This window comes from Narcine bancroftii, chromosome 6, assembly GCF_036971445.1.
Source record: "Narcine bancroftii isolate sNarBan1 chromosome 6, sNarBan1.hap1, whole genome shotgun sequence".
NCBI lineage: Eukaryota > Metazoa > Chordata > Chondrichthyes > Torpediniformes > Narcinidae > Narcine > Narcine bancroftii.
In genome coordinates, this window is record NC_091474.1 from 195,929,372 (window position 1) to 195,951,580 (window position 22,209).

At 38.3% G+C, this 22,209-nt stretch overlaps 1 protein-coding gene and 1 long non-coding RNA gene across 11 annotated transcripts in view; both read left to right on the forward strand.

The window, feature by feature from the left end:
* LOC138736914 (PC3-like endoprotease variant B) overlaps window positions 1-22,209 on the forward strand; it is a 1,109,211-nt gene that overhangs the window by 772,734 nt on the left and 314,268 nt on the right. The window lies entirely within an intron of this gene.
* The window catches only part of LOC138736916 (uncharacterized), a 41,446-nt gene continuing 32,800 nt past the window's right edge, over window positions 13,564-22,209 (forward strand). Inside the window, exons 1-2 of the long non-coding RNA XR_011340654.1 lie at window positions 13,564-13,727; window positions 19,679-19,747. This is a non-coding gene — a long non-coding RNA (uncharacterized lncRNA). The remainder of the gene's footprint in view (window positions 13,728-19,678; window positions 19,748-22,209) is intronic.

Consider the following 22,209-nt stretch of genomic DNA (forward strand, 5'->3'; position numbering starts at 1 on the left):
CTAGTGGCAACTCATTTCAATTTCCCAACCCATTCCCAAGCTGACATATCTGAGCATGATCTCATGCACTGCCAGACTGAGAGCACCTGCAAAGTGAAGGAACAGCACCTCATATTCCATCTGGGAACCTTCCAACCAGATGTCATTAACGTCTCTGGTTTCTGCTAGGTACCCCCCCCCCCTCCACCCCACCCACTCGCCCACCTGCTGTGTAGGTTCTCTCCCTTTTCTCTAGCTTTGTGTGTCTCTCTCTCTCTCTCTCTCTCTCTCTCTCTCTCTCTCTCTCTCTCTCTCTCTCTCTCTCTCTCTCCCAACACCCCCCCCCCACCCTGCCTTTCCCTCTCTCCTTCCTCTAGGTTTGCATTCAAGAAACCACACACCTCTAATCAATGTTCACCTTTCCTATCCTGCCCTCCTGTCAATGTCCAGTTGTTGTCTTTTGCCTGTTGGCCTGTGCTCCTCCTCTTCCAGCCTTTTTATTTCAGGCACTTTACTGCTCTTTACTCTTACCTTGTTAGGGGTGTGAGCGCTCCAATGGATGTTGAGGATGGAGCGGAGACAACGCTGGTGGAAGCGTTCTAGGAGCCGTAGGTGGTGCCGGTAGAGGACCCATGATTCGGAGCCGAACAGGAGTGTGGGTATGACAACGGCTCTGTATACGCTTATCTTTGTGAGGTTTTTCAGTTGGTTGTTTTTCCAGACTCTTTTGTGTAGTCTTCCAAAGGCGCTATTTGCCTTGGCGAGTCTGTTGTCTATCTCATTGTCGATCCTTGCATCTGATGAAATGGTGCAGCCGAGATAGGTAAACTGGTTGACCGTTTTGAGTTTTGTGTGCCCGATGGAGATGTGGGGGGGCTGGTAGTCATGGTGGGGAGCTGACTGATGGAGGACCTCAGTTTTCTTCAGGCTGACTTCCAGGCCAAACATTTTGGCAGTTTCCGCAAAGCAGGACGTCAAGCGCTGAAGAGCTGGCTCTGAATGGGCAACTAAAGCGGCATCATCTGCAAAGAGTAGTTCACGGACAAGTTTCTCTTGTGTCTTGGTGTGAGCTTGCAGGCGCCTCAGATTGAAGAGACTGCCATCCGTGCGGTACCGGATGTAAACAGCGTCTTCATTGTTGGGGTCACACCCCTAACGTCGAGGTACTCGAGATGGCAGAGGTCGACAGCATCGAGTCCACGCTGCTGAAGATCCAGCTGCGCTGGATGGGTCACGTCTCCAGAATGGAGGACCATCGCCTTCCCAAGATCGTATTATATGGCGAGCTCTCCACTGGCCACCGTGACAGAGGTGCACCAAAGAAAAGGTACAAGGACTGCCTAAAGAAATCTCTTGGTGCCTGCCACATTGACCACCGCCAGTGGGCTGATAACGCCTCAAACCGTGCATCTTGGCGCCTCACAGTTTGGCGGGCAGCAGCCTCCTTTGAAGAAGACCGCAGAGCCCACCTCACTGACAAAAGGCAAAGGAGGAAAAACCCAACACCCAACCCCAACCAACCAATTTTCCCTTGCAACCGCTGCAATCGTGTCTGCCTGTCCCGCATCGGACTGGTCAGCCACAAACGAGCCTGCAGCTGACGTGGACTTTTTTACCCCCTCCATAAATCTTCGTCCGCGAAGCCAAGCCAAAGAAAGACTCTTACCTTGACAAAGGGCTCAGGACTGAAACATTGGTTATATATCTTTACCTCCGATGGACGTTGAGAGACCTGCTGAGTTCCTCCAGCATCTTTGTGTTTTTACTACAATCAGAACGCCTGCAGACTTTTGTGTTTCACACCATGGAGGGGAACTTGTTTTGTGTGATGGGTTGAGCTGTATTCACAATTCTATGTAGTTTCTTGTGGCCTGAGGCAATGCAGTGCCCACACCAACCTGTGGTGCATCTGGACAGGAAACTTTCCATGATGCATCTAAAACAATTGGGAATGAACACTGTCTCACCTGTGGTGAACCTGACAGTATTGTAGAGAAGGGTCAGCCTGTTTTCCATTTATTTTCATCTCCGGCTGTGTCTGGTCGGAATGTATCCTTTCAGCATCTCAGTGCTGGAGCGCATTGGGTGCGGTATGGCTCCTAGTCTCCAGGAGGTCGGGTGCAATAGGTTGGTTATTCTGCTTACAGGTTTCTGACTGGGCTTTTTCCTCCTCCTTTGAATTTTGTTATTTCCTCTGCCAGCGCAGGCCTCTCACCATGAGGCTTCATTCTCAGAGGCTGCTGACACCTGTCTGGTACATTAGTCTTTTCTTCCATTGTTATCAGTACATTCAGCTCATGTGGGCCCATAGCGATTGGAGGCTTAAGATGCATTTTATTCTCTCTCTTTTTCAGCTAACCGGACCATTAGGCAACCACTTTGATTGATGGTGACAGAAGTGTGACAGACAGCAATGCTGCTTGCGAGTGTTTTAACGTGTGGTCACATTCTTATTGTTCGAGAGGAGTAATCGTTATTGCACCTAAGCTGGATTTCTCAGAATGTGGACCATTAATATACATGGTCCTCACTCCCTTTTCTCATGTAACCTTTGACCTGGACCAATCGAGAGATTATATACAGACTGATTTGCCATAGTTGATGAATAATCTAATCAATGAAAAATGGCCTATGTTTAAAAAAGTTAATTGGGCTTCTATTTTAATTCTAGGGGAAAACTGGTCCCCTTTTCATTTTGGGAAGAGATTGGACCTACTTTGGGAATTTTATTCCCATTAGTATAAATTTAATTTTGTCTATGATCTGCATCAACTTATTTGAAAGTGTTGATCTGTATGTTGTTGATAAACAAAAGTGCAATAAGGCCATCACAGGATAGTGTCAGGATGCAAAATCACTTCATTTAGTTTTCCATAAAACTATTTCACTCGAGATGAAATAGATGATTTAGATCAAAAAATTAGCAGAAACAAGGTTCAGAGAAGAATATCATGCACATTAACTAACAGAAGTACCTGCATGCACTTGAGCACCATTTGCAGAGAGAACAGGCAAATTAACAGTTGTCAAAAGTTTTGTCCCCCACATATTAATTGCTTTTAGATGCTGACCACTCAACTTAGCAGCCACACTGCCACAATCAAGTTAAATACCAATTTCAATGAAATTCTTCCCTTAATTTATTAGACGACCAAATTATTTTCAGCTCCTCTGAAGGGGTGAAAATGCCAATCATTAATTGTTCTTTTAAATATTGCAATAGGTACCTTGTGTCATCATACTGCAATAGAGACACCAACTTTGATTAGATCGGTACCTTACTGGTTAAACCAGGGCTTTCCAAACTTTTTACCTCACTGACCCTTTTGGGGAGCTCTTGGAAATCGCAGAACCCCAATTATCAATTCCAGTTTAAAAGATCTGGTATATACACAAGCATAGTAAGAAAGTAAATAAACTCACCATTCTCTATGTTGAAATAATTTGTTGCCTCTATTTACATTTAATGGGATGAATGGAAATGTTTCTTGTCCTCACAGATCCTCTTAATGCTGGGCACAATATTAGATAGCTGTATCCTTGTGTCAAGAGCGGCATCAAGTTGGTTTCTGTATTATTTCATCATTGCGACACAATACAAAAATCCAGCCTCGCACATGTAAGTTGTGAAAAATGGTAATAGGCAATTCACAGCAGATTTTGCCAAGGATGGATATTCTTCACTCAGACTCCATCTGTGCACATGTGTAAATACTTTTTGTTCATCATGTAGTTTTTTTTTAATTTTATTTAAATTTCTGTACTTGCATTAATACCCAAATACAGAAAATGACAATTATAAATTACAAATCAGTTATGCATATGACATATTATACCCCAATAAACCCCACCAACCCACTCCCCTCATATAATAATCCCCTAGAAAGATAAAGAAAAAGGAAGAAAAAATAAAATGATAGATAGAGGAATACAGAAAAGTTAAGAAAAAAGAAAAACAAAAAGAAAAATATCACCATGTTTCACACAACTTTGCTTCTCAATATCATCATTTATTTATCCCAAGGAGTTAGTAAGATTTCATGAGGTTCCGGGAAAGCCCTTTATAAATGAATACCTACAGTATGTAAGTATGGGCACCAAATTTTCAAAAGAGTATCATATTTATTTTTATATGTAATTTTATCAAGAGGAATGCAACTATATATTTCCACATACCATCTTTTCATTTCTAAAAGGGTAATCTGATTTCCATGTCACTGCTATACATTTTCTTGCAACTGCTAATGTGATTTTATTAAATTCCTTTTGGAAAAAAATTCAATTTTAATTCTGGTCTTATCACTGAAATATTTCCTGTAACTTGTTCAAAAAATTTTCATAATTCTATCCAAAATGGTCTCAATTTTGAACATGACCAAGTAGAATGCAAAAAGATAACTATTTCTTTACTACACCTAAAACATATATCTAATAAATCTGATTTTAATCTATTTAATTTTTGTGGTGTAAGATAAAATTGATGGAAAAAATTATATTGAACCAAACTATATCTAACATGCATTGTATTTGCAATGCTATCATAACATAATTCCTGCCAATTTTTCTCCACAATACTTATATTTAAATCCATTTCCCATCTCTGTCCGGATCTGTGGATTCCCTGTTCAAAGTTCCCTTTTGCAATAATATAAACATAGCAGATATAAATTTCTTAATTGATCTATTGCAAATCAATGTTTCTATTTCACTTCTTTCAGAAAATAACAATGTTAGACCCAATTTATCTTGTAAATATGCTTTGATCTGGTATTAACAAGCTGTTGTATTATTTTGTATTCCATATTTACTATTTTTAATTGGTCAAATTACATTAAATTCTGTCCTTCATGACAATCTGCTATCTTTTAGAGAATCAAATAATTGAGAAGTTGATTATTCATAGTAAATAGTGTGTCTATTTTGAATCAAAGGCATTTTAATTGACCCCAAATTCCTTATTCCCATTTTATTATTTACTTTATTCCATATATTAATCAGATGCTTCAACAGTGGTGTATCCTTGTCTCCAGATATTAATCTTGGTTCCCATTTAAATATGAAATCTTCTGCTATCTTCTCTCCTATATTATCCATCTCTATTTTAATTCATGCTGGTTTCTCTCGCTCTTCAAAAAAAGAAGAGATAAATCTCACAATTGTGTAGCTTTACAATAATATTTTGTTTAAATTTGAAAGTTGCAGACATTCTAATTCATATTTCCGTGTTAAGTTTTATAATGAAACTCTCAACATCTTCCTCTTTCCTTACATGTAGTTATTGATGTAATCAAAAAATTTCCACAGTTGTGTGTCCTTGCAAAGTTTCTCAAAGAAACACGTCTTCTTCAATATCCTTCTAGGACATATACCTAACGGAGATGAGCAGCACTCGAAGATCTGCTACATCTGCTTCTTTACATTTCAATTTTCAGATAAAGGTATCATGTAAGAATCTCAGTACCTTGCTTCAGATGAATTATCCTGTCTCCTATGTTCTTTTTTAAGCCAACAATCCATGGTTCTTAATTCAGTATTGCATATGAGGAATATTTTTCAGTTTAAATTTTAAAATGTGGCCAGCCTCATGCCAAAAAAAATCTGAGTCTCATTAGTTGAAAATGGAATCTTAAAGCCTGAGGTTTGAACTGACATCTGCGCTGCTAATCAGGCCTCAAGATGCCATTTTGTTTAGTTAGCGTCAAGGCAACTGTTTGCTGCCATCACAGAATCACAGCGATTTAAAGACACAGGTAAAAAGTAATTTAAATAAAAACATTTATTGAAAGTTTGAGTTATTACTACCCATTTCTTCCATGGATCTGCTGTGCCTTTCCTCAGAATTCAGTTCATGAAACACAGGCTTAAACCATAAATTATCCTGAGATAAACATTCAAAATAACACTTCAGTTCCATGCAGAGGGCGGAAATTGATCCCTCAATTATAATAAATCTGCATGTTCTTTGTTCTTGGATGTGCAAGAATCACCAAGACAGAATCCAAGTAGGTTATCAATTGTGGGTTCAATGGAGGCATTCTCAGCATCCTTCTCCTGGGATGCAAATTTCACTGGTACCAATAATACCCTGATTCAAGTAAAAAATTTCCCCAATTTGGAAATTACAACTGAATCACATTATTTAGCTGTAGATTAATCAATACCTAGGAGTGATCAGGAGGCAGGAAGCTAATAGGGTTCAGGTGAGATCACACATCTTAAAAGATAAAGCTAAGCATTTTGAGACACTTTATTTAAACTTCAAAATTATATTCCTCTTATTTTACTCTCTTACCATTACTCCAAGATATCTGTTATAATTAATTATATATATTGTAATTTTTCTATAACTTCTTTTTTTCATTTATTTTGGTCCCAGGGGCCATTACCAGGGTACTACAGATGCCTGAAGTGTTCTATATCAGTGAAGTAAAATAGCATTCTCACTGCTAGATTTTAGAGGCTCTCACTATTGCAGGTTTCTTAATATTTATGAAACACTGACCATAGAATTAATTGTTTCTCTTTCCAGTAAAAAGATTCTATGCAGCGGAACTATATTATAGTTTGCAGTATAGTGTGTGGCAATTTACTTAAAAAAAGACTATTGTCCTTTCAAGAAAATAAACAATAATAGTATAGCTATTACAAAGATATATAATATTACAAGTTACCTTTACCCTGATAAGATTTGAAAAGATCATCCTTTAAAATTTGCAGGTGAAGAATATCATCAACTCATTTCCAAAAATCTAACTTGTTTGCATCAGATAGCTCTCGTTTGGCAAATCATGACTTTACAATGAAACTGCCTTGTTCACCCATTCTTCCTTACACTGAAAATCGTCATCTCATGGAGTTGTAATTGCAATATAGATTAATCCTTTTGTTTTAATCTAGTAAAAACATTGCATCTTTTTTTCAGACAGTTGACCGATAATGCTTGTGACCTGTGTGGGCTAAAAAGGGTCGACTGCATCTGCTGAGAACAGTAGTACATTAATTAAGTAATAATGGCTGCACACGTGTACTGTCTTGCCAAACTGAGCATAGGCTGAATGATTGAGGGATTGGACCAAAGGTCAAGTCTGTCAGTCCCCAGACTCCCCACCCTATGACAAGGCAGTACATGTCTGCAGTTGTTATACCCACTTTGTCATGTTTTAAAGATTTTTGATTTTCATTTCCACTTCTCTTAGGTTAGTTTCTTTAAAGAAAATGTGGTCTTGCTTTTACCTACTTGTGTGTAACTAGTTCATCAATGTGATAGAATTAATTCGACTGAGTTTCCCAGGCTGATATCTGGAATGTCGTGCAAATTAAAGACAGACATAGCATGAGTATTCCTACTTTTATACTAGTAGAAAATAATGAAGACTGGAAAATAATTTTGCTGAGTCAAGTTAAGCAGACAGAACATAGAAAATTTTCTTCAAGCCATAACATACGGCATTATTTTAAGTTCCAATTCGATCATTTTGTTTACACATTTATGGAGATGGCTGACAAAGTTTCTGTTCAAATTTGAATTATGTCAGTGTTCATTACTGGTTCAAAATGAGCCTCTGACTTTGGCTGTATTTTAAAGCATGCACAGTTCCTTGTGGGAGCTTGCAGTGATCTGAGGAAGTCCCTGGTCTCTGCTGAGGCAGGTAATTTCAGTCAGGGTATAGACAAGAGGAAGGAGTTATAATAGCAGCCCGGACTGAAGAGAGATAAATTAATGGGTATATTTCTGATCAGAATTCAAAGACTCTGCCTGAAAAATACACAACAACCATGGTTGAGGAACTGGGATCATGGTTAAGGGGCAAGAAAAATTAAGAACTTTTTGTGCATGAGGTTTTGTTGCCTTCTTCCTTGTGCTCCAATAAGGGAATTCTTCTTAATATTCTCCCCAATACTTGATATGTGCCATAGACATCAGGTTCCCTCACACACCAATTGTGAGTGATGTACTGGAAAACTGCTAATCACCAGAGAAGTGTAAAAATTTGGAATGCTTGCTTTATATCAAGGCTTTTATGATTTGAATCCTTGCAATGGTCACCATCTCTATTGATCATGAGCATTTGTCAGCTGCAACTACCATACTATGATGAAATATTCTTAACTGTTCATCTTTGCTGCCAGTGTGCCACTGTATTCCAAAACATCGAAGCATAATCCAGCTCAAAGAGCCACGGCACATTCATCGGCGCCGGTTGGTCCAAACAGTGTCCGCATTCGTGTGACATTGTGCATTGGCCTCTGAAGTAATGCAATTCCAAGTTTTCCTTACACAAGCACTTTGTTCATTTACTGTATTTCTACTTTATGAAACAAAATCTAGGTTTAGTAGGTTTGATGCTTGATTTGTGATGTTGCTTCTTTGGTTATTTAATTAAAATGTAAAGCATGCATTGTGGTGTAAGGAATGACCACTATTGAAAAACAATGAACTCAAGGTGCTTGAATGGAGAAATAATTTATGATCTATCTCTCTCTCTTTTTCTCCCCTTCTCCTCTCCTCTCTCCCACAAAGATGACATTTTTGACATTATCGTGCAAAAGAGAAAATAAATGTCACAAAGAGCAAATGGAAGATTTCTTTATTAAATTAGAAGAAAGTACCATTGAATCCTTAAACTTCATTAGTAGTTTACCAAACAAAGGTTATGATTGGATCAAAATGGTGTTTTAATTAAGATTTCTAAATAAAGTGTAAATAAAAGGAACCAGTTTACTTTTTCGTTGCATTTTCCAAAGAGAAATAAGGCCCTGAACAGAAATTGATATTGTGCACAGGTGGGATTAAGATTTTAAAAATCATAATTGAGTGACATTTAGCAATTGACGCAGAAAGTGTCGAGAAACTATTTGTATGTTTACTCTCGGATTTCCCATTGAGGTATTGTGTATGCTTCACAAATATACTAATGTTTTGGAATTTTCATCCTAGGTCAGGCTCACATTTAACTGAGAATTAATTGCACAATACTTTTTCAGGTTTGTAAGCATAAATGTATTTTAATCAATAATCAAGAGCATATGATTTTAATTATGTCAGCTGTAATCCAATAGTTTTTAGTTATAATATATGCTACTTCCTCCAAGCCTTAACATTGTATGGTTAATCTTTCAATGTGATTTCATACGATTTATATCCAACACCTTTCTCTCCATGCATATTCTTTCTTTTTTTTAAATGGTGCTTGTTTGTTGTGTGTATTGATCTCAGCTGATGGGCTTCGTATTGTGGTGTAAATTGATGTACTACATGTTCTCATCACCCTGTGAGGCTACCAGCTTTGTAAAGTGAGCCCAGAGAAACAATCGACCTGGGATGTAATTCACATGAATGGCATTATGACATTACACACCATGGTGTGAAGGCATCCGAAGGCTGTTATTCATCTATTCACTCTTCTCCCCCATGTCCTTCACTTTCTCTTTCTCCCTCACTATGTCTTGCCTTCAAATTGTTATCTTTAATTTCAACCTAAACTAGTCCCCATGGAACAGTCAACACACACAGTGCAAGTGTTGCAGTGAATTCCTCCTAGATAGTGAACTCTGTGTGCCTTCAGATGTGTACATTTAACGCTACTTTAACCTGACCTTGTGTGATGCACTTTAATGCTACTGTAACACATTCCTCCTGTGAATGATTGAAACATCACTATGCTTTTTTTTTGCATGTAAAAAAACAAACTCCCTTTTAATTTCATAATACCCTTATGCCTTTTGGTGAATTCTTACATAAGTTCAAAGGGAAGGCATGTAAAATGTATGAATGAGGTCAGAAATATGACACAATAGGACAAGCTTTACAAGAGTGTTTCCAATGAGACTTACGAAGGCAGTTTCCAGCCACATATTACTCATGCCTCCCACATCACACCACACCTAAACCCTTTCTCTACCAATGGCATTATTTTGTGTAATACTGGAAGAATTGACTCCACATGTCATGAATCCCCATATTTTTGGGAGACAGTATCTCTATCCATTGACATGAATTGGAAAGAATTGGTATGTTCAGGTATTGAGGAGATATGGTAGAGTACCAGGGAGTTTGGAAAACAATGGTCCATGGAAACATTAAGTTTTTAATGCTCTTTAAGTTTTAAATGTCAGTTTATTTGTCTTAAATAAGTGAGAAGGGTTCTTCTGTGAACAGACCACCAGGGTACTTATTAGAATTGCACACAGCTGTGCGTAGAGCAAAATTTACAGAGAATTATCATGAAGAGGAAGGTAATTAATACTGAGCAAGGGCAGCATGAAAGCACTGTTGTTAGGTTCCTTTAGGAGCTTGATGGCTGCAGGTAGTAAGATGTTAAAGCCTGTGGTGTGTGTTTTCACTCTCTTAAGACGTTTCCCGATGGGATAAGGGTGTGTCAAGGGTGTGATGGGTATTTCAGGGGGGAGACATAAATGGAGTCCATGGAGAGAGAGGAAGGAAGTTTCTATTATGTCCTGATCTTCATTCATTACCTTCTGTGAATGTTTGATAGCTATCAGGACCACCTATTCCTTTCCTTCCCTCTCCAGTCGGATAACTATTGTCTCAGCTTTTTTTTCTCTTCTATTTTCTACCTTCCCACCTAAATCCACCAATGACCTCTTGTCTGTTAGCCTGTGCTCCACCCCCTGCCCCTTCCTTCCTGCTCTCCTCTTCTCTCACCCAACCTCCTCCCTCCCCACCTTTTTGATCAGAGGCCTTTCTACTTTTTGCCCGAAACATTGGTTACTCTTTACTTCCTATAGATGCTGCATGGCTGCTGCGTTTTTTCTAGCGTTTTTATGTGTTGCAGCTGTTTTCCTCACCACTTTTCTGGTCTCAGGCAGAAGAGGTGCCCTAATTGTGTGTGATTCATCTTTATATTTGAGAGGCTTTCATTCTCTCTCCAGAAACTGTGAGTGCTGACTTACAATGTCAAGTTAGAATGACCCTTACCTGTGTGTTTGCACATTCTTTGCTTCTCAACATTTTTTTTACGGTGGCTCCAACTTTGTCAACCGACTCTTTAACTTAGTCACAGAATGTGGATGTCTCGGGCAAGGCCAATATTTATTTTCCACCTCGAGTCATGTGGCACAAAAATAGGCCCTTGCCAACCACTGTACTTATCTAGAAGAGTCCTTTTTACCTACATTTGATCTGTAGCCTTCTTTGCCTTGGTGATTCAAGTGTTTGTCTTGATAATGATAACAATATAGAGTTTATTATCAATGTGCATTGTACAATATACACATGCACTGAAATTCTTACTTGCTGCAACTGAACAGGTGCTGTTATAAATGATTCCCAGTTATTCAAGTGCAAGAAGAAGTGACATTGATAGTGCAGACACCCCTTTTATGGTGTCAGACCAATCAAGGAGAGGTTCAAGTGCATGACAGCTGCTAGAAAGAAACTGTTCTTGAACCTAGAGGTGCAGGTCTTCAGGCGTCTGCATCTTTTGCTGAGATGCTAGATGCTTGATAGATGCCTCTTAGATTTTTTAAGAGTATCTACCTCCACCGTCTCATCAGGCAGAGTTTTCTAAATTCCAACCATTCTGTGTAGAAAAAAATCCCCCTTAGATCTATTTTTTAAATTATTTCTGAGGCACACATGAATTAAGCCCTTTAATGCAAGTCTGGATTCACACATATTCCAGTCTGGATAAGGTGACCACATTTCCTTACAAAAATGAATTTTAGCAAGCAAGATTTGTTTTTCCAACAATCTGGCAGATTATGGTCAACATAAATACATAAGAAATAAGAGCAGGAGTAGGCCATCCGGCCCATCAAGCCTTCTTCATTATTTAATAAGATCATGGCTGAAATGGCTGGAGACTCAGCTCCACCTACCTGCCTTTTCCCTATAGCCCTTAATTCCCCTATTTTGCAAAAAAACACTATCGATCTGCTTCAAAAATGTACCGGGGGTTGTAGGTTAATGTGATGTAGGGATGTAAATTGGGCGACACTGACTTGGGGGCGGGTGGGTGGGGGGGTGGGGGGGTGAGGGGGGTGGGGGGGGGTGGGGGGGAGATCAAAGTGGCCTGATACTCTGCTGAATGTCTAAATGTTTTTAAAAATTAAATACATTAGCCTTCACTTCTTCCTTGGGCAGAGAATTCCACTGATTCAACACTTTCTGGGAAAAGCAGTTCCTTTTCATCTTTGTCTTCAATCAGTTATCTCACATCTTGGGGCACCTGAATTGTGCACATCATCCCTAAGTTCTAGTCTCACCCTACCAATTTAAACAACTTTCCAACTTCTATCTTTTCCTTTCCATAACTTTTATGTTTTTTTTAAATCCCCTCTCTGTATGGAAGTGGTTAAATTAGGTATAATTGGGTGTATTGTGAAAATTAAAATTAAAAATCATTCTTCTTAGTAAAAATCTTCACATTGCAATCATTGATATGTTGTTTCTTAAAATTCTAGATGAATTTAATTAATTGAGCTATTAAATTCACTGGCCACTTGATCAGGAACATTTCTAGTTTGTCAGACCAAATCTTTGCATGATTAGTTCATTAACGCACGGTTGGCGTAGCAGTTAATGCAAAGCCTTTACAGCACCAGCGATTGGGACCATACTATGGTTTGAATCCTGCGCTGACTGTATGTTCTTTCTGTGTCTGCGTGGGTTTTCTCCAGGGCTCCTGTTTCCTCCCACCGTTCAAAAGGTACTGGCAGTGTAGGGTAATGGGGTATGAATTAAGCGGCGTGGACTCGTGGGGTGAAATGGACTGTTACCGTGGTGTATGTCTAAATAAAAAAAATTAAAACATAACAATCAAGCTACCACACCATTCTTAAATATTAGCAAAATAAAATTTCCATATGTTAAAGGTGTACTTTGAATTTACACCTTTAATACCAATGGACAGGAAGACCAATACCTTTGACTTTATCTATTCTCAATAAGTGGAAAAGCACATTAGTTTGTAAGATGGTTAAAAAGCCTGAATCGAATCCCTGCTTATGTAAAATATAGTGACCCTTTCTTTCTCTCTTTCTTTCTTCAGAGCACACATAAAATCCTCTATCTCTGAACAAGCTCCTTTTGCTCAGTGTCAACATTTGCTTGAAATATCTTGCAACGTCTTTGTCAAGTATTTTTAACTTCCTTGGGCCTTTGACAGGAGCCATTAACAAATGAAATTTGATGCAAGACACAAGATGGTCAAAGAGGAGGAAAGAAAGAGTGAGAAAGGTTTAAGGGAATTCCTTTAATTAGGGGCCAGCAATCACAACAATGGAATGCTTGAATTAAGGGAGGGTCAAGAAGGCAAAATTGAAGCAGGGTAGGAATCTTTTCGAGTTGTAGGACAAGAGGCAAAGAAAGACTAAAGCCATAAAGGAATTTGAAAACAAGGTGTAAACAAGTAGTTGGGTGATGAGAGGGATGGATGAGTATTTGACCAAATGAAATGCACCAAAGTGTTTTAAAACATTACAGCTCAGTAGAAAAGCAAACTAGCAAACTAAATGGTAGATTGGTATGATGCAGTAGCAAGTGATGTCATGCAAAATGTTGCAGTAGATTCACTAGTGTCTGTGGGGTTGTCAAGGCAACATTTGTTCTGTAGCACGTGGATGCTTTCCAACAGCTGCTGGAGTTTAAATCAGCAGTATGACCTTGTGTACCCATATAAGGCAAGGGAAAATAAATGCTGTGTGAATATCTTCTGACTGTGTTATCGGACAGTGCAACCCATAGTCTGGCTGCCTTTAAAAAAAACTGCTGTCTGGCACATATTGTAAGTGCGCGGAAGAATTTGTGAGCTATTCTATTTTCATTTGCTTCCTAGTGTTTTACTTCTATTCAATGGGTTTCCATTAATTATTTTGTATATTTTATCTGTCACGAGCACTTCCTTCGCTGTCAGTTCATGCTGTATACTTCCTTTAAATTTGGCAGCCACACCAATATCTTCACAAAACTGTCACTGCAAAAGTGGCCTGCTTATTACAATGAGATTGGTTAGAAACAGTCCATCCTGATGATCTGCTTGTGTGGGATTCCAATTTTGCATGTAAGGTTAAATTTTGTGTTTGAAATAAAAATGATACTTCCTGACATTGTTTGATTGCATGCGACTGAGGCAGGAATTAATTGAGTTTACAAGCTGAGAAGCAGGATTTGGAGTAAGTTTATAAAAATGGCTATTGCATCTGAAATGGGTGTTAAAATAAATCATAGAAATGAAGCATCAAAGAATCATAAAACTCCACTGTGCAAATGGAGGGTATTCAATCCAACAAGTTCATGTTGACAAAGAAGGAGCTAATTAGACTAATCCCAATTCCCAATTCATGGCCCACATCCTCCTTGATCATGATTCTTCAAGTGGTCATCCAGGAATCTTTTCAACTATGATGAGGGTTTTTGTTTAATCTTCACTATCCTCAGTACGTTCCAGAGGTCCAGGCCCCAACACTCTTTGAATGGAAACACCTTCTTAGGTTCTCCTCTAATTTTTCTGCCAATTAGTTGTCAAGGATACATAATCTAATTTATAGAGATGAGTTCTATAGAGGTCCAGTGAACAGAGAATAAGCAGGAATTGTTGACTTTACAGTTGCTGAAAGTGGGACCAAATCATTATTTATTACAATTTAAAATCTATATCAACTCCTGAATCAAATAGCTGCCAATTATATTTGGAATATCATATATCCTGTTATGTACTATGAATTTTACCAATAGCTACATGTCTTCACTTTTTTAAACTTGTGGGACTTTATTCAACTGATGCATTGGCCCTCACAACTTTAGGTAACGAGATACAGAGAGGTAAAGCAACAAATGCCTAGAGGTTCTCTCACAGGTACTGGCAAAACAACATTTTTTTTTCATTCAAGGAACATGGGTTTGGCAAGCTGAGCCTGCATTTTATTGTCTTTGACAAGGTGGTGGCACACTGCCTCTTGAACCACTGCAGTTCTTGAGGGAGTTCTAGGAGTTTGACCCCATGCCAATGAAGAAATGGTGATATCTTTCTAAGTCAGAATGATGTGCCGCATGCAAAGCAACTTGCAGATGGTGGTGTTCCCATGATTTTCCCATCATCCTTTTATCTGGTGGATGCCATAGGTTATTTTGGGGGAAGGGTCAAAAGTTCTTGATGAGTTTATTCAGTTTATCCTGTAGAAAATATAATCTGCTGCTACCATGCATCAGTAGTGGTGAGTCCATAAAGTATGGTCATAACATAATTGAGTTATACTGCACAGAACACGCCCTTCAGCTCAACTTGTCCATGCCAAATAAGTTGGCATTCTGGGCTAGTCTTATGTGCATGCATTCAGCCCCTATCATCGATCTATCCTAAATGTCTTTTGAATTTTGTAGTTGTCCCCACTTCTACAACTTCCTCTGTCCCTGATCTGCTCCTGTAGCCAAATTGTGTATATAGCTACTTCAGTTCTGTTTCTGGCCAATTTTAACCACCAGGATTGTGATCATGGGAGATTCATTGATAGTCATGCTGACTTTTATAAGTTTTAAATTATATCTTTAATTGTACCTCATTTTCCACAAGTCACTGTTCCTGAAATAAATAATTCAAGATGCAGACTACCCTCTGACTATAAAACTTGTATTTCAAGTCTCTCTTAAATCTCTTCTCAAACCTATGCACTTCAGAATCATAGATTATAGGAAATAGACCATGAACATTCACTTTATTCATGCTCCTCATTTATGAGAGGTCACCTTATAAATTTATAAACCTTTATAAGGTCATTCCTCAGCATCCTATGCTCCAGGGAATAATGACCCATCTTATCTAATCTCTCTAGTCCCAGTAACACCCTGGTGAATCTCCTCTGCATACCATCCTATGCACTGATATCCTTGCTATTCTTGGGTGACCAGAGCTGCAAAGAGGCTCACCAACATCTTATGGAGTTCTATCACAAGGCCCCAACTTTTATACTCGTTATCCATTGAATGCCCAATTAAGGCAAGAGTGCAAGTTGGCTTCTTCACCACCCTGTCCACCTGAGTTGCCGCTTTCATGGAATAACTGTATAATTCCTTCCATAATCTCTTACCAAAGTGCAGAACTTCATACTTCTCTGAGTTAAATTCTACTTGTTGTAACATTTCTTATTTTGTGGTCTCGAACTTCTTGAGAGCATTACTATTCCAGGCAAGTGAAGAGTATGCCATCACAGTTTGATTTCAGACTTGTAAATGGTGGAAATACTTTGGGGACTTGCTTGTCACAGGGTTTGTAGCACCTGATCTGCTCCTGTAGCCAAATTGTGTATATAGCTACTTCAGTTCTGTTTCTGGCCAATTTTAACCACCAGGATTGTGATCATGGGAGATTCATTGATGGTCATGCTGACTTTTATAAGTTTTAAATTATATCTTTAATTGTACCTCATTTTCCACAAGTCACTATTCCTGAAATAAAAGCCAACAGTTAGGCAATGCAACTCTTTCAAATGACACATTTCGTCCAATTAGGTGGTCTCCTATCGCCATCACCATGAGGAGTGGTCGAAGAATACCCAGAGTATCCAGGCCTTAAGTAATCATCTTTCCTTTAAAATAACAGCATAAAGGTGTTTTGGATTATCTCACTTTCCATATAACCATATAACCATTTACAGAGGGGAAACAGGCCATGTCAGCCTTTCGAGTACGCACCCGTTCACTAGAACAAATCCACTAGCTCAATCCTCCTACTCTTTGCCAATATTCCTCACCATTGGTTAAGCTAACCCAAGAAATGAAAAAGGATAAAATACACAGCAGTCTCATATTCCACATGCAGAGAATTGATGTTTGCTCAATAATGGACTCAAATTCAAACTCCTTTGCAACTGCAAATGATAAGTATACAATTTACAGCATTAAAAGCCACCATTCTGCCACATGTAAGTAGAATATTTGATTGAGGGACATAAGTCTATATTACCCTTCCAATTATCAGATATTATTCTCAACAGCCTACCATCAAACATTTATTATTCAGATGTATGGGTTTCAGGTTTGGCTATTAGTTGTCCAGTAATGATGAAGTGATAATGGCTTATCATTTCCCAGAAATAAATTGGAGTGCAAGAAGTTGGGATAGGTTTGAACTAGCATATTTGAAATTCTTAATATCTGCCTCATCTGAATATCTGACAGTATGGTCTGTACAAAAAAACAAGAAAATCCTTTCTTGCACACTCATTCATCCTGCATTAATTTATATTCTCAGCACTCAAAGCTGTATACACATTAGTTAAAATTTGTCATCCCTACTTCGAAATATTTGAAACAAATCACCATACATATTTGACAAATATGGTAAAATGGCCTGTAAGTGATGCTTGCATGGCTCACTTCTAATGTACATATGCTAACCCAATTTTCAGTGTTTCCCAGTCTGCGGAACTCATTTTATTGTTTTCTTCTGCTTTTGTGCTTCAAGGTCCCTTGCCTCATAAACTCCTACCATCACCTACTGTTACCATCTCCTCCCCACTTCTCCCAACCACTAAGATACAATCCTAATTGCCTGTCGGTCCTGCTCCCAGTGTTGGCCATTTTTAATCATTAAAGAGAAATGGTCTGAAGAAGTGTGGGGAAAGAGCGTGGGAATTGGATCCATGCGTTTGCTCTACTAGGAGCTGGCACAGGCTCAAAAGACCATACAGTCTCATTCTGTTTTGTAACAGTTCAATGATTCCAAGTAATCTGATTTTACATGTATAAAACCATTAAATGTAATGGCCAAAACTAGCAAGTCACAGCAAAGCGACCCTTGAATGATGTAGTCATAGTTGACATGAACACCATGATTTTGACAAATTTATCACATTGAATGATTAAACAAAACATTTAAAAATGTAAGCAGAGATTTACTTTGATATCCTTAAAATATTAGAATTGGTGCAATGTGAAAAAAACTTGCACAGTTGAACAGAAGGGGTTCCATATCTGCACATAATGGTACACAGCAAACATTATAAATATCCTTTTCTGAGAATAAATTTGTTTATTGGATTTTCCATCTGTTTAATATCAAACTTGCTTTTGATTTATTGGCACCTGCACTAATATACTGAAACTATTTAAAAAAAATGCTCTTCACATGGACCACTCACTGGCAAAGACAAGCAAATGATCTGCATTATTATCAAGGCCCATGAAATATTTGAGGAATGATGTTTGAACTGATGGGGAACAGCATCCTTTAGGCTATAGTTGAGACTGGTAATCAGTGTGTTTCAGAGAGCCTTTGGACCAGAGGGAGAATCAGACCATTTTCTTTTTTTTAAAAAACATACTCCCAAGAACAATCCATTTTATTTGATCCTTGTTGTCCATTGGGTGGGGGAGGGTTGGTGGGGATGGGGATAAAGAAGCAGAGTTGAATAGTTTGGGCTGTCGCTGAGGTGATTGTTGGGCGAATCAGCAATCGGATCACAAACTCTGCTTGCATTCCTTTATGGTTCATCAGGGTCTGTTGGCACCACAGAAGGTGTCATGAACCTTTTTTGCTGAGGACAGATGGTGTCCCTTTGAGGTCCTGCTAATGCCCAGTTTTTGCATGTAAAACTCATGGGAAAATGACCTAACTCACAGCTGCTTAGTGAGGCTTGAGCAGTTCTTTAGAAGGACTTCTGTCAAGAATTAGTAGATTGTACCATTGCTTGGAAGAGGGAGGGAGAAGTGGGGGGAAGGGGATCCAGATAGAAGCTGTTATATTACTCTCCCTTTAAAAAGCTCATTCAAAATATAAGCAACTATAATTTATAGTCTGGTGGATTTACTTGGAGATAGGCAGCATGTGTTATCTCATGTTAAACAACTGTTAAAAAAACAAGCAATTTCTTTTAGGTTGGAGGTTTTACCTCCGTCGTGAGCAGATGGTGTGAAAAAGAACACAGAATGTGGCCCAGAAGGGTCAGAAAAGGACAAAAAGTGAAAGATTCCCTAGATAGTTGCAAGATGCCTGGGGTGAGGGGAGGGACCCATGTGTTAAATGTAGCTGGGGAAAGTGGAAAGTTTTGATGTGGCAGAGTTGTGTTTACTAATGAACAGAGATTCCCAGAGGAGACGTTTGCTGCAGGTGTGGCATTGAAGGAGCTGAGGCGCTTGTTTTAACAGGGTCATGGTGCGGGGGCAGTGCAGGCACTGTCAGTCAATGCATTCAATGGAGTGCGAAACACAGGCAGAAGTGTGCATGATAGCATCTTGTCAACAGTTCTTGAACACAGCTGGTAAACGATCAGAGGCTGGCTCTCAACATAATGTAATCTATTTTTTCAAAATTCAACATAACTTACAAATGTAACTTACAAATGTAACGTTGAAACATTTAAGCAACTTGTTGGATAATTTTGCTCTAAATTTTGTTGAGGTTTACATGGTAATGTGAGTCGATTTAAATAAAGGTGTACAGTTCAGGATCATTTTACAGGCACAATATAATATTTCACTATCTACTTATTTTAAATAAAGATTTACAGGAAGCTGATAATTGGTGATTAACTATCATAATTTAATTGAATAAATTAAGGCTTTACAGTGTTTTTATTACTTTATTTTATTTTTATCTCAAGATTCTATCATTCCTGTTCCCCAACCAGAACAGGACAATTGATATGGCCATTTTTGGTCTGATACAAATAGCCTCAAGGCGGCGTAGGAGAGCAGCACAGATTCAGTCTGTAATTTGTTTTCTTTTGATTTGTCTTCCAGTCTATTTCAGACAAGATCAGGAAGTCATCACGCCAGGAATCATAGACTTCAAGATGCAAGCATTGCAGGGTATTCATTTATCAATATTTTGGCATCATTAAAATGCAAAAATTAACATGTAGTTCAAATTTGAACTGAATGATGCATCTAATACAATTATAATGTTTACTATGCAACAGGCTCTTTTACTAAATGGGATTTCTGTAACTGCCATGCCTTTCCTTATTTAATTTAATATTCTAATGACAGTTTTGAAATCTCAGGATTGTTCAAACTCAATATTACATGGTGCCAGTGAACATCAGTGCATTAGAACTTGCACTTCACAATTACCTTAAACTGGCTGCTTCAATATCAAACTCTGCAGTCGGTAAGGGTTAAGAGCATCTCCAATATGTAGGAATACACCATTTGCAATAAAACACAGAAGGAGAGCAGGTATAGAGCAGAAGGAAACCCTGTTGTGAAAACTATTTGGGGGCACATGGATGCACACCTGATTTGAAACTGTGTGCTTAGAGAGATAAAATATTTTCTATCAATTCAGGAACCATTGCTATGTTTGATTTTTGGGGACCAGTCCTGGCCATCATCAGGTATGCATAAAATTGTTGCCTAAAGAAGGCATTTTATGTTCCACCAAGGAGAGAGCAATACAAACATCAGAATTGCCTTCACCATCCAGATTTTCCAACTAATTCTTTTTACCTTTTATAAAGGTCTAGAACAATTATGTGCAGTAAAAGATGTGTAAGATGAATGGTAAATGTGAATCAATAACCTGGTTGTGGGCCTTCTTTTGCAAATTTCAATTTGGTCTAAACTTAAACCTGAGAGAGAGGAGTACTACATCAACACCCAGGTGGTGTTCTGGCTGGCTGGAGATCAATATTTTATTGGAGTAGCATTGTGGTGTGGGGTGATAGGGAGTGGGTGGAATTTCAGGCCTCCACTGGTATGTCAGAACATAGGAAAATTGTGGGATTCAGCCCTTGTTCGCCAGCTATCTTAGAATGAAGGAGGTTGGAGTGTTTTGTGTGTGTGTGTGGGGGTGGGGGGGGGGGGGAGGTGGGTGGAGGAAAGATCAAGGACATGAGAGATAAATGGTAATTTGGGTGATTTGAAGGCTTTCAAAATTGAGGGGTTATATTTCAAATCAGTAAACAAAGTAGTTGGTTGGAAGGTATTGAAATTTAGTGGAATCCTAGAATATCTAATGTTTCACAATGAGCAGATTTTTGATCAGGGAATGCCAGATGATGATGTTATTATGAAAAAATTGATTAATTTCCTTAGCAGCCTTCCATTACAGAGTGAATGCATTAATTGATTTGCAGCTAAATTTGTACAAACATTAATTGCACCAGGAAGTGCTTATTTGTATTTCCAAAGAGTACAAAATGATCTGATAATAGTCTGTATTTAGGTTATGCTGTGGTGAAAAAATCTATTTTAATTCATCTAGTGCAGTGGTTTTCAAACTTTTTCTTTCCACTCACATACCACCTTGAGAAATCCCTTACAAATCACAGAACACCTATGGCATAGAGATTACTTAAGGTGGTTTGTGAGTGGAAAGAAAAAGTTTGAAAACCACTGATCTCACGCTAAATTAAACAACACAGCACAATTACATTTCCAGGCCATTCTTTTCTTTTCAAATTTTCAAATCATCATCCAAAATTTTACTCCTTTGCCAAGTGATGCAAAACATACCTTGTTTACTCCATCTCTCCTCCTACAAGTGGTCTTTAGATAAAAGAAAAGATTTCTAATGTTACACTTACACATTACCCAGAGTGAGTGCCATGAAATCTTATGAAAGTGGTTGACGATGATGTTCCCAAGGCATTCAACATAATTTTGGTCTGATCTGCAGCTAATTAATATTCAGAATACCAACTGGGTGCGTTTTGAATTGACAACACATAGTTTGACGCCAGAGATTTGCAATGATATGAATATATAATATTGACTGTTATTTTGTAAGATATCCTTAACTTTGAATACTGCAATGAGTGGAAAGGCCACTTTGATAGTCCTTGGTACTTTCTGTGAGCTGTTGTTCTCTCCCTACAAGTGTTTAGCTGGCATATTCAAAATCTCTTCATTTGTTTTTAAATTGCATTGGTGCTCTCAGTTCACTCTTGCACTTAACAACCTTTCCTGACCTGTTCAAGGCTCAACCTTTGGCAGTGAGGTCATTTCATTAAAATCTATTCACACACCTTGAAATATTTAGAGTTCCAATGACTCATGGAATCAGAGGAATGAAACTAGAACTTGTAACAGATTACAGTATTCAAATCTATTGTTTTAAATGGTGGGAGAGGTCATTTGCAGGGAATGAGGGACATACAGGGAAGTTGCCTCAAATGCCTGCAGCTGTATAAATTATGTGAAGCAGGAACTGTTCCAGATCATTATAACATAGCATACTACACATATACACTGTAACAGGATTATAAATGTGTATCATTTTAACAATGGAATATCCACTAGAAAACAAAATTACACCAATATAAAAAGCA